Source organism: Ambystoma mexicanum, chromosome 6q, assembly GCF_040938575.1.
Source record: "Ambystoma mexicanum isolate Mex_15411 chromosome 6q, UKY_AmexF1_1, whole genome shotgun sequence".
Classification (NCBI taxonomy): domain Eukaryota; kingdom Metazoa; phylum Chordata; class Amphibia; order Caudata; family Ambystomatidae; genus Ambystoma; species Ambystoma mexicanum.
The window spans coordinates 857,509,695-857,522,842 of NC_090937.1; positions in this window are offsets into that span (position 1 = coordinate 857,509,695).

Consider the following 13,148-nt stretch of genomic DNA (forward strand, 5'->3'; position numbering starts at 1 on the left):
AGACCCGGGTTTGGAGGCAACCATGGCGCAAATAGCACCATGGCTACCTCCAAACTCGGAATGAGGGCCATGGACAGTAACGTATCCATTGGGGAAACCATATCAACAAATAACTCGGAATGAAGATCGTCTGAGTACAGTCCCTGAAGAGGCCAAGAAAGTCCTAAAAGAAGATGAATGGTGACGTCACAAGAACTCGGACTGACTCTCAGATAAAGAAAACAACGACCTGTGAATAACGAAAAGAGACAAAACACAATGGATAAGCAACATCCTGAGTTGAAGTTAAAAGGACGATGTCAAATATAAGAAGCTTATGCCACAATAGAGATGAAGATACGAAACCAGTTTACATGTGTACATATGCTTAGAAACGCAAGAAAGTTGAGGAAATCGTGCGGCTTGCTATGCTTAGTAGGAAATTAGATGCGGCAAGCGCCACATATACATATCTACCTCAAAAGGAGTGCTTTATATAACGTATATGTCCACTTTGCAAAAGGGCAGAACCAACCGCAAGTTACCAGAGGCCCCAAGAGAGAAGGCCTGCAAAAACGGGAATCGAAAGCCAAGGACAGAAACGAAACTCAGAGGCACAAGGCCCGTGCAAACAAACTAAGGTCATCTTAGCTGACAGAGGCTAACCCAATTTATGACACCAAGAGCAGAGTATCCTGTTCAAAGGAGTCAAGATAAGCAGCAGAAGGCATTTGGTGGACAGAAAGCTAAAATCAAATACACAAATTACATGGAGACGGAGACAATTTCACGGTGCCTCAGGCACATGACCTGCCAAGCAAGAAGAGTTGGGGCCTTCACACCTACACGTAGCCTTGAGCCATGCACAGATATCCGAGGTCTCCCAGAGAGAGAGGCAACATCGAGGCCTACAAATTAGAAACTAATTGACACATGGCCAGTAGGTCAGAGATGGATGCTGGTACTGGTTGGTGGGAGGCTAGGGGAACTGACGGGCACCCTGCACCTGGCCGATCATTGTGCATGCTGCTAAGCAAAGTGGAAAAGTATAAGGTGACGTGGTATCAACCCAATCACAATGTTCCAAGTAATCTAGGATCCTATAGTCCATAGAACTAATGAGACATCGTACTTTTTGTGATTTTTACAGTAGTCATTTTTTAGGAAGGGCTTAGATGCCCCACCTGACACTGTTTATCCAATCCCATCACTTTGTTACCGTATACAGATACAGTACCTATAGTAAAGTTACCTTCCCATAACCAATAGAATTGCATGCAACATTGTTAGTGTTTCACATCAGCGATGATGAGTTTTTAGTATAAAGGATGTAATTTTTGTGAAGTTCATTGGAGTTGAAGCGAGAAGGAAGATCGAGCAACCGCTGATGTCCATAACTCCCCATTTTTTGTACTGACTCCCTTTGCCAAACCATTGAGTTGTCATTATTGATTTGATGCTTGAGTACTAATCTGCATCCCCATCCATCTCACGGGTGCTGCCATTCCATCTTAAAGTGCTGCTTGGGAAAACCCCAGTCCTATGGGCTGGCTGGGGTCCCACCTGCACACTTGGTAGCAGAGGATGGTTATCGATTATCGATTAGATAAGACACCCATTGGCCAGCGACATAAAGTAACTCTAGGTCCTCGGTAATATCACAAGTCCTTTGCCATCCGGCTAAGTAGACCGTGAACCTCCCCGTAGATAGTGGTTAGAGTAAAGATCAAAACCTGCAGGTGAAGGCCTGAAGGGACCTGTACTTTCCCCTACAAACCCCTTCCCACTTTGAGCGGGCGAACGGCAGGAGAGGCGGTGACAAGGGCGGTGATCCCAAGCAACCAGAGAGGAAACATGCGAACGGTGATTGAAACAGACTAAATACTTTGGCAAAGGTGCATGCCTTAGAACAAGTAAGGGAAGGTAGCGGAGGGAGGCGGGAAAACAAAAATATAGTTAGAAGTAGAGTAGAATGTATATATATATATATATATATATATGGGGAAGGAAATAGAGACTCAAGGGGTGACCAAGTAGTGGAAAAGAATACCGGGGAGGACCCTCCTTAAAGAGGGGGATACCGGGGAGGACACCCGAGAACAGAAAGGATACGCCCAAATTCCTACGCTTAATATAGCGATTAGAAGAAGCCTGCATTCATAGTCCTGAATAAAACGGGAATAAATAGGAGACCACAACGGTTTAAAACGCTGTGAAAGGGATGGGCTTACACCCCATGTCGGGGTAAGATTAGGGGCAGAATTCCGTGTAGCCAGCTGGAGTTTGTCTAGTCTGTTAACATCTGTTTTATGTGTTTTGTGTTGTGATGTCATGGGATGACATTTTTCCTTTAAGGAACGAGCATAAAAAATTACGTTTGTTGAGTAACTGAGATATTGTGGAATACAAATTGATATTTGTTGGTTGAAAAAAGAAGTATAATTTTTGTGGAAAAAAAACAGGTTTGGAGCTTGCGACGATTGGTGCTCGCTCATATTGTTGGATTTGTTTAAAGAAACAGAAGAGTATAACAAGTGTTATATGAAGGAAAGGGGAGCAGATTTAAGCATGGAGGATATGACTCCATTAGTACACCTGTGCAAACAGTTGCCAAAACATGCACCCAAGCTGAAAAAGTACAGTGCGGAATGGGTTAAAGGAACCGCAAACAAGATGTTTATGCCATAGCTCCAGGGTGGATTGCTGTCTAAAGTGGTCCTACAGCACATGACGACATATTTGCATGCCACATACAAAGGTAAAAAAGTTAGATAAATGCCTAGCTAGTTTAGAGCTTTGGAAGATGTATCAAGGAAACAAGGAGGAGGAGCCACCGTTAGATTGGATACTTAACGTATGTACAGAGTGGGGTGAGACGCCTTCCGCGCCACCTGCCCTGTCTGATACAAAAATTGAAGTCAGTAAGGACGAAGGATTATACCCGCTAAGAGAGCTTAAAGCAGCCATGGGGTACAGCAACCCGAGATATGAGTCACCTATGCAAAATAGTGACAAAAGCACAGACAAAGACAGAGGTAGAGATATCGCCTCCAAGGTCCCAAGGGACAAGGAGAGATGCAAAAACGAGAGGAAAGACCAGGTACAAACAAGTACTTCTCCCGATACAGAGAGAAAAGGCAAGAGATGGAAAGGAAATGAGGATAGAACTGATTAGATAACATTCGCACAGAACGAATGGATGGGAGGTCAGATTCTATTGAAACTCGATGGTAAAAGCATGTATGACGCGAATCGAAAAGAGAAGTTAGAAAATGTACAGAGAACGGAGAAGGAACAGGAAAAAGGATTGAGAGACACAAACTTGGGAAAAAAGATAGGCAGAGACGAGAGCATTTATATTGCGAAGAGCAAGAAACACAACAAGATCAGAAACACAGAGCATCTAATGATCAAAACAGACAGGAACGAAGGCAAATAGAAGATGAGAAAAAGATAGGGGAGATAAGAATAAAGAGACGAAGGGATGAGGAAATATGAAGGGCAAATGAATGTAGAAATGGAAAGAAAAAGGAAGAAGATAAAGTTAGAGAAGAAGCGAGGAAGCGCAGAGAATTCAATGATGACATAGAACGTAAGCGAAGACAGAGAGCACGCGATCTTCAATATCTGGAAAGAGAGGTTCAAAAACCTGATCCAGTAGTAGAGTGGGAAGACATCGAAGAATTCTTTCCTGAGTACGATTCAGCACCAGGCATGTCTAGGGCAAATATCGAGGACGACTTCTACACCAGAAGCATCGGAGAAACGATCGATAGAATATATGATGAAATGGGACTCGAACACGTACCCCAAGGGGGAGGGGAGGACGAGCGCCTGGAGAGCACTAAGCTTTATGATGCTGAGGACGTCTCCCTAAAAGTAAGAATAGAGAGCTATCCCTAGATAGATTGGAAATCAGCAAGAACTAGGAGGATGTGAGAAGTTGCAGAAGTTGGGCACAGATAATGTCAGATGCAGAAAGAGAGGAATATGAGGAAAAGGAAGACGAGAGAAGATGCGAAAGATGCTTTTCAAGGGGAAAGGGAATAAGTGGTTGGATTCTAGTGTGTCTGCACCGAGGGCATCGGAATCAGCCTCACAGTCAGGCTGACGTGAAGAAATATTGTACAGACAGAGGGGGGGGTCTCCACTACCCTATGTGAGCTGACTGAGGACATTACCAGGTAGGTGGCGATGTGAGAATCTCACTCCTGCAGTAGATAGGAAAACAATGAGAGAAGAGAGAGAGGACTATGCATCCCAATTTCCGTTGCTTGAGAAAGAAGGAGCGAGACCACAGTATATTTCATCGTCGCACATGGATTGGGAAAACCTGAAAAGCAAGCTTCCAATGCTGACTTCGGGAGCTACAAAATGGATATACAAGTTAGAAAAAAATGACAGGAGGGAACACGTTGGCTATTGGTGATATGAAGGATCTTTTAATCGCCATATTTGGTGATCGAGCTGACGATGTCTGGACACGTGCAGGTCACCCTGGCGTGACTACAGTTAATACCGCACACGACGGAGCACCGTTTAATAATTGCAGAGCCGCGCTATGGAAAGCATTACGATCACTCTATCCAGATACTTCCGACATGGGAGCTATAATGTCACGGAAAAAGAAGGAATCAGAAGACCTTTTGCTCTATATTCAGAATTTCCAAGACGCGTGGCTACTTGAAACGTGGGAATCGTGAGGGAAATCTATACCCGTGTTCTACCATATATTATGCCAAGGGCTGCCAGATCAGGTACAGAAGCAGATCAAGAAATTAGTAGGAATCGAGGCCAAACCATGGTCTGAAATACAGTTGGCCATAGCTCACTATTGCAGGCTGCTGCAAGAGAAGAATCGCAAAAAAGAAGCTACACGAAAAGGTGAAGCAGCGAAATTAGTGCAGAAGAAATTGTCAAAATATGCCATTGAAGGGGGGATAACTAACATAGACGGATAAACATGCAGCAGTTCAATAATCAACAGCAGGGGAATCAGGGCAATAATGGGTTTTACCACAGAGGGAGAGGCCTTCGAGGAAGAGGATGGCAGAGTAATCAGGGAGGTTTCCAAAACATACAACATGAAAGTTAGGATATGTCAAATGGGCAAATGATCAGACCACCGCCAATATGTTGGGTATGTGGGATGACAGGGCACCTAGCACGCACATGCAGAAGTCAAGGCATGGTGCAAAATGACCAAGGAACCAGAGCAGGTATGTTGAATCCACCTGTGTTATTACAACAGGGAGGAAATGGAGTTGCGCAAAATCACACAGTGCAACCTCTAACGCCAGGAGCACAGCAAAGCTTCCAACCTCAGAATTTGATAAATTGATCACAGGGTCAGTCCCAACAGTCACCAATGCAAATGTTGCAAACAACAAGTATAGGTCAGGCTGTGAACGATGGGATAAGAGTTAACACTGGTGATTGGGGAAGACCATTCACGCAAAATGCACAAGATTGTATATGGACTAGGACAGCTCACTGGGAGACCTGATGTGTTCTATCCTATCAGTGTCACCTGACCCTCATCAGGAACCAAGGGTGGATGTCGTTATAGGGGGTAAAGAATATTCCTTCTTAGATTACACGGGTGCGACACGCTTGTGCATACGTGAAGGCAAGTTTTCCTTGTCCAGTGATGCTATAAACACTCAGGGATTCACAGGAGCAACAAGTCGTGTTCCTTTTACAGGCACACTTCCAGTCTCTATAGGAGAATGTGACATGAATGTGCCGGTGTTATATTCAAGGCAAACCCCAGTAAATATATTGGGATGAGACTTAATGACAAAGTTAAACATGACAATCTTGTTGACAGAGAAGGGCATACTATGCTCGATTTCAGGAATGCACTATTTAAACGTATGCGACATAATTAGAGCATACGCAGGACACACAGCCTTGAGAGCTACCCCATTGGAGCCAGAAATATTTGCATATGGAGTACGGGTGCTGATGGCATGGCTACCAGGCCATGCAGGCAAAACCATGAGGACCCCAGATGAGTTTTTATTTAGGCCAATAATACCTATGCACGAGGAGAAGGGACAGGTATTTCCCTTGATGTTGCACACAGCCATAGTGCGAGGGGAAATGGCTTTGATAGATAGTTGTGATGATGAAGGCTGAAAATGGTGCACAGTGATTGCCATTGAAGAAGGGTACAGTCTGACTGATGTCAGGGATGACGATCTGTTAAACGAACGAACAGACACTGAGGAAATAACAGTTGAAGTGAATCTCACTTTTTGGGAGAAGATGATCAAAAGAGAAGTGCCCCAGAGAATGATGTTGGCACAGAACCATCCTGAATATTTTGAGGTTGATATGGCCCATGTGCCTGTCTCAGTATGGACCACAGGCCCTTTTGACGTAGGTCTATTGACAGGAGTAGGGGAAGACAAAATTAAACTGAAGCCAGGAGCTATTTTATGACAGGTATGACAGTATCCCATGTCTAGGGAGGCAGATGAGGGAATTTTCAAGACAATTTCGGCTATGATGGAACAAGGCATCTTAGTGACATCAGAGTCGTCATGCAATACTGCAGTTTATCCTGTCAAGAAATCAAAGGGAGGGTCTTGGAGGCCAATTCAAGATCTATGCCCAATAAACAATATTGTAGAAGCAGAGTTCCATTTAGTCCCGAACCCGGCCACAATCCTGTGTAATATACTTGTTGAGGGAAAATATTTCACAGTGATTGACTTGAAAAATGCGTTTTTCTCAATCCCATTGCACCGAGAATCACAAGATCTGACGTTATTTACCTTCAGACAGATGCGTCTGAAAAGCATGAGGTTACCCCAGGGGTACTGTGAGTCTCCCTCAATTTTCAATAGAGTCCTACAGATGGACTTAAGCAAGATCGCATTAGAGAGTGTTGTCTTGCAATATGTAAATGACATCTTAATTTGCAGCACCACAGAGGAAAAGTGCAGACACGATTCTATTCAGCTATTGACTATAGTGGCTGAGAAAGGATATAAAGGGGACAAAGAAAAGTTACAATATTGTCAGCAAGAAGTGTTGTATATAGGCCAGCTGATCCCCAAAAGGGCTGAAGCCATACTGAACACAGCCAAGCCACACACGATAAAACAGATGCAGAGCATTCTAGGTCTTTGCAATTACGTCAGAGCGTGGGTCTTTGACTACAGCTCATATACCAAGCCCTTGTTACAGGCCCTAAAGAAGGCACAGGTGTCGAAAGAAAAAATCGTGTGGTCTGAGACCATGGAGGAAGGGTTTACTGACTTCAAAAAAGCCATTTGCATGGCACCAGTTTTAGAGATTCCCAACTATGCAGAGGAATTCTACCTGTTCTCACACACGAATGGCAGTGTCATGACAGCAGTACTCACACAGAGAACCACATTGGGGTACAAGCCCCTGGCATACTACAGTGGGAATTTGGACCCAGTGATGAGAAGCCACTTCCCGTGTGAACAAAGTTTAGCTGTCGCAGCGTTCGCCATAGACAAAGTGACTACCATTATGATGGGATGCCCGATGACGTTGTACGTCGAGCATGCGCTATTTGCCATTCTAGAGAAGCCAAAGGGCACGTTGACATCTCAGAGAGCTTCTGCTTATGAAGTGATCATATTGAATCCGTCAATTAAGATCGTTTGATGCAAGATAGTGAACCCAGCTATGTTTATAGCAGAGCCAGTCACTGAAGGAGAGCCAATACATGACTGTGCAAACTATGAAGAATTTTATGATGAGATTCCCAGAGTGAAAGAAAATGCATTGGCAGGAGGAGAAATTGTCTTCGTTCATGGTTCCTCGAGAATCGATCAAAACGATATGCAAAGATATACAGGCGCCGCTGTGATGAAGCACACGGCAAATGGAGAGTTTCGAGTGCTCCTTAGTGCACGATTGCCATCTCACTATTCAGCACAGGCTGCAGAGTTATTGGCGTTGATACTCACGATTGAGAATCACACAGACCAGGAAGTGACGGTGTACAGTGATTCCGCCTATGTGACATCAACAGTGCACGCTGGCTTAGCGTGCTGGAAGAGGAGGGGCTACCTCCGAGCGGACAGCACGTCAGTGCAGCACGCAGCCGTATTGGACAGGCTCATCAAGGCACTACAGCTCCCAGTGGGCATATCGATTGTGAAATGCGCCGCCCACACGAAGGGGACAGATTTTATCTCACGAGGAAATCAAGCAGCAGAAACAGAGGCCAAGTTTATGGTGTCCAAGGGTGAACCCATAATGGACATAGAAATAACTGATGTAAACGAGAAGATGATTGGTGCACGAAACTAGCCTGAGGGCTATAATAATAGGGGGAAAACCCAGTTAATGGAACTCCAATGGGAGGCACCACAGGAAGAGAAGAATCTCTGGATGCGGTAAGGGTGTTCTTTAAACCCCTCCGAAAGCTTGTGGCGATAAGAAAGCACTGGTAAACCAGTAATGCCTATAGCCCTGTTAAAATGAGCACTGGAGCAGTTACATTATCCAGCACACATGACAAAAGAGAATCTTACAGCAACACTCGCTGAAGACTGGTTTATACCGACATTAGCAGGTCACATTGCATTTTTTATGATGAACTGCATGATCTGCCAGCAGTTCACGGCTGGTGTCACGCTCACCTGAACCTCCGCAGGAGCGTTGGAGTCCGCCGGTCCCAGATCTACTTCCTACACCACCCGGAAATATGAGGAGGTTACCTGTCAAGAGAGTGAAAGACCAGGAAGTGGTACTAGAAGAACCCCCCTAGGAACTCCTTTTTCCGTTCTTCTGTCCCCCTGGATTGTGGAAAGCTGTGATTGTGTGGAGAGGGCGTGGCTCACCTTTTAGATCAAGATGGTGGGCTCTCCTTCCTGCATCTGCAGGGGTGCTATGGTCCGAAACCCTTTGGCTGGTTACTTCACTCAGCGGATGGACTGTTTGCTGTGACTGCCGTGCTGCTGTCGGGTTGCGGCGAGAAGGCTGCTGTGGAAGAGTGCAGCTGAACTAGATAAGGTACGTATTCCCAGTTTGCCGCTTTCAGGTAAGTGTCCCCGGAGATCAGTTACTGCACTGGTTGAAAACAGTTGACTCACTGGATTCAGTGTCCCGTATGCCAGGTAAATTCGGTAAGTTGAGGTTCCCAGTTACCTCACTGGATCTATCGTAAGATACTTCAGATTAGGTTGTCAAGAGAATTCGGGTTGGGGCAAGAATTGCGTGACCAAATTCTAACCTTTGTTCTTTTTCTCCTCTGCAGGTATCCGGAGTTGCTATGGAGCAGGATTGCTGCAAGCGTCTAAGAAAACACGGAGCGGAGAAGACTCTAGGGTCCATGCATCAAGGTGGAGTCAGTCCCCGAAGATGTAAATTCCGCAGGCGGCCGCCAGAGAAGTTAATATGGAGACGCGGGTACTTCTTCCTTCTTCCGGATGCAAGAGTTTGCGATGCGAGCGAGCGCTTCATCGGGCCGTGGAAAATACTCGCTGAAGACACAGGAGTTCAGGACAGGTAAGCGTGTGCCAAAGGCATACAGAATGCACGCGAAGCACGGATTGCTCTCTGGGCGTGGCTTATATAGGCAGCCAGGCCCAGAAACTAGAGTGTGCAGATCAGTTCTGACTGGCCTATACAGATCCATGTTCAAGGGAAACAGGAAGTGCTATTCTACTATACTGGCACCGAGGTGCCTATGAGATGAAAGGATGATAAATTATGAATCTGTCTTGCCAGGCCCTCGTCCACCTTGTCCCTGCCTGCCTGTCTCCCTTGTTCCCATGAATCAAGAAGGAAAAAGGCCTGGATGTGGGACTCAGACCTGTACCCATAACAGCTGGGCACACACTAAAAGTAGTTAGAGGAGTCATCCCAAGGCCCAATGGACCTTTTCAGCACTTGCATATCGATTACGTCGATATGATTCAAGTATGTAACAGGTGCAGGTATCTAATTGTTGTGGTGTGTCCATTCTCTAAATGGATAGAAGCAGGTCCATGTACACACCCAGACTCTACCTGTGCGGCCACATTTCTAGTGAGAGAGGTATTTCCCAGGTGGGGAGTATGTGAAGTCATGAGATCAGATAATGGGGCTCACATTGTCAACAAAGTTTTTGAACACATTAACTTGTTGCTTGGTAGGTATAAAGCACAAGTTCTCATCAGCGTATCACCCGCACCCGCAAGGTAATGGGTTCTGTGAGAAGCTCAACGGCTTGTTAAAGGAAAGGATTGCCAAGTTGAAGCTTACTCTAAAGAAAGGATGGCTGCACTGCCTTCCACTGGCACTGTACGCACTCAGAAACCAACCTGGTTCTGACCATCACCCTACGCTGCACGAAATAGCGACAGGAAGAAGGATGCACACTCCCCTGACACCCCAAGGCAGAGCTAGGTGTGATGCCAGCAGACAAGTGAAATCTTAGGGTCTGAAATGCAAAATTACTTGAACTGCATGACATCTTGTCTTACTGTAATTGCAGGCTAGCTGCAGCGATGACGAAAAGGGTGCAGGGCAGCACAGAGCACAGAAGGAGATGGTATGTAGACACAGCTCCGAGTCTATGTGTTCCTTCAGTCTTCCCTGGAGACATCGTCCTGGTGAGGAATCACACAAGGAAAAAGTGGGACCAGCCAACACAGTTGAAGACGTTACTCCATCTGCAGTCAAGCTACAAGGAAGAAGAGCTTGGATCTTCCTGGGTGATATCAAGCCATACGTTGGAGAAATCCCCCTGCCTGCACCCCACCGCAAAGAGACTACAGACAACGGGGACGAACCACAGCTCGTGTAGACGAGATATATGATGAGGAAGAAGGACGCATGACCAGCAGCAAAGCAAAGACAAAGAACTTTTGTGCAAATTGTGGCTTGAAACTGGACATTCCTCTGAGCAAAACGAGAAGAGAATAAGGACATAAAAAATACGGACACTCTGTTCATCCTAGTTGCAGGGTGAAGGAGAGAAGTGCATATGCAAGCCACAACGTAGATTGTTGACTTTGAACTTTCGACTAAGGCACACTGAAGCCTTGATAAGAAAAGAATATGTCAAATCCCAATCGCAGACACATGAGTTGGAAGAAAATACAGTATCCAGACTCATTCAAGGCAGGAGCATTGTTTGGACTCACAAATGGCATTCCACAATCGTGACATCACTAAAGAAATTTTGAACTACTTTCACCTATTCTTGAGGTCACACCCATCACTAGTGGGAAGGCTCACTAGCATCCCCCAAATTTCTGCAAGATCCTGAAAACAACAAGATAATAAGAAGGCTGCTCACTGTGATCGCTGAGCAGTTCTTCCTACTTCCAGAATACAGAGAGGAAAAAACAAATGTCCCAAGCGGAAGAAGAAGCAAATACACTCATCAACGTGATATTTTTTCATCTAATTGAAGAGCACCCAAACTTTGTTGGAAGACACACTGATGTATTTACATTTCTTCGAGATCCGGCAAACATGTGCATAATCTTGAACGGCATCAACATTCAGGTCACTCTCCACATCAATCTAGATCGTAGAAGCTACTCACAGTGAGTACCGAAATGTTCCAGAATTCAGTAAAGGCTAGGCAAATGTCCCTGTCACCAGAAGATAGCAGATTGGTGAACAATGTCTTCTTTCACCTAATTGAGGAATTTCCAGAACTTGTAGGGAGACCTGCCGGTGCTAACGTCCTCACGTTCATCAGAGACCCAGCAAAATCTACCCAGCTAAGCATGCTCCTGCATGGTATTGTAGTACAAATTAAGCTCTTCAATCTCCACCAGAGTTTCCAGAAGAAACCTTGAACCTTCCCGCCGAGGGACAGATCAAGAAAGCATTGCCAGCGACCTCACTCTTGTCACACCGACAAAGACGCGACATGTCATCTGGGATGAAGCAAATGAGAAGCATCAACTGGAAACTCGTGTACTGTGAACGTTCACAGTAAAAGAGACGTGCTGACCGCATTACCTGATTTTGACTTATCCTCATACGTAGAAAAAGAGAACTGTACCCAGAGATAACAGACAATCCAGTGTCCAGGTAAGAGGGACAATTGTTTCCGTACATGCAACCCACAAGAGAAACCAGCAGTATCCAGAAATAATATTGCCTAAGATTGTATTAAAGTGTTAGATCTTTCCTTAAAATGTTCGAGATGAAAAATCAAAATAGCAACCATGTTCTCCCCCTGGAGGAGAGACACCCTTATTTTTCCAGAAGTAAATGTTGCACGCTAACCTATAAGGGTATCATGTACATATGCATTATATTCATCATTGTTTTATTGTCACTGATGATTAGAACTGCATTTTCTGTTGGTAAACAAAGTGTCCAGAGTCCAGTGCACCCACCTAACGATGCACACATGAAGCCCACGAAGGCACCCAGACCCTATGTAGTCATTCCAGTCCCTAGACGATCTGACAATGGAGTGAGTGAACTTGTGATGGATATGAGTAGCATTGACACACACATAGTTGCAGTAACAAGCACATTAACAAGCCTGAGACAGGGTCGGCAAAATGTGTGTGAAAACAGGTTGCTTACAACCACACGCATGCAAACGACAAGTGAACATACACCAGATCCAATTTCAATAGCTACAGAACCACAGGCCAAAGAAGGGGAGAAGTTAGGGCAACCAACTGTGAGAAGCTAGCCCACAAAAGAAGAGAAAATACAAAGGGGAAAAGCTGAACCTTTGAAAAGACAAAAAGAGCTGAAGAACGAACCAACAGAGACAGCATTGACAAACACGCCTGATCCAATGAAGAGAACAAGCACAAGTCCTGCAAAGCTATCACATGCAGAGATAGTGGCAGAATCAATTTGGCCATTCATAACCAGAGCCAAGGAAAGACAGGAGATGAGGGAAAGAATTGCAAGACTTTCGCCTACCCCATTGGTACAGATGAAGAGTTCTGAGCCATGGATGGAAGTGCCTGCGAATCCCCCAGTGAGAAGAACCTACATGGATGTTATTAAAGATGTGATGATAGCAAACTACATGAAAACCTTGAGAATCAATAGAAGCATACAAGGAGATGACAGTGAACTAAACGATTACCTGGACAGCACAGCACATTTGGGAAACAACATATGGTACCAACACATGAAAGAAGTTGGAAGACAGAGTTCAGAGGGGAAATGCTTGTTTGCGCACTCCCACCCAACAGCATGGGGAA